The following is a 679-nucleotide window of genomic DNA, read 5'->3' as shown; positions in this document are numbered from 1 at the left end:
TGTAAACATAATGTCTTCTCCTTTCAAAGCATTTACCCAACAAAACTATAGATTATAATATAATTAACTTTTGCGCCTCCTTCTCCTATTTGATCATTTTATTTTTGTGCTAGATTAAGTAATGCCGCTACTACTTAGTTTAATGAGTAATCTTTTCGAGAAAAAATTCCAACGAATTGGCTATTTAGATCATTCATATATGTTTAAGGTTCAGAAAATGATCGTTTAAAGATAAAATTTAAATACAGTGAATATATACACACTATATATATATATATATACTTAATATTGAAAAAATACAAAAAAAAAAAAAGAAAAAAAAGAAGAGACGTGTGTTGCACACATTTTTCTAATGGATTTGTATCAATTTGAATGAACTTAATTATAAAACATGTGGACATGTAACATCACTGAAATTTTCTTTTAATCAATACTTTTATTTACTGTATCTGAATACCAGGTACATATGTCAGCGGTAAACATGGATTCGTGTGGGCATTAATTAAAAAACGATGTTGTTTGATCACTAAATTAATGTTACGGGTGGAAATAGGCTAAATGGTCTGTGAGAAGTTTGTCTATTGACTTATATTTGGCTTGATCTATTATAAAATAGATCTAAATTTAGATTATTATAAAAATTTTAATATATTAATAGATAAGACTCAAATTTACTAAA

The sequence above is a fragment of the Arachis ipaensis genome, chromosome B04 (assembly GCF_000816755.2).
Source record: "Arachis ipaensis cultivar K30076 chromosome B04, Araip1.1, whole genome shotgun sequence".
Classification (NCBI taxonomy): domain Eukaryota; kingdom Viridiplantae; phylum Streptophyta; class Magnoliopsida; order Fabales; family Fabaceae; genus Arachis; species Arachis ipaensis.
The sequence above is the reverse complement of the archived record's forward strand: the minus strand, read 5'-3'. Positions refer to the sequence as shown.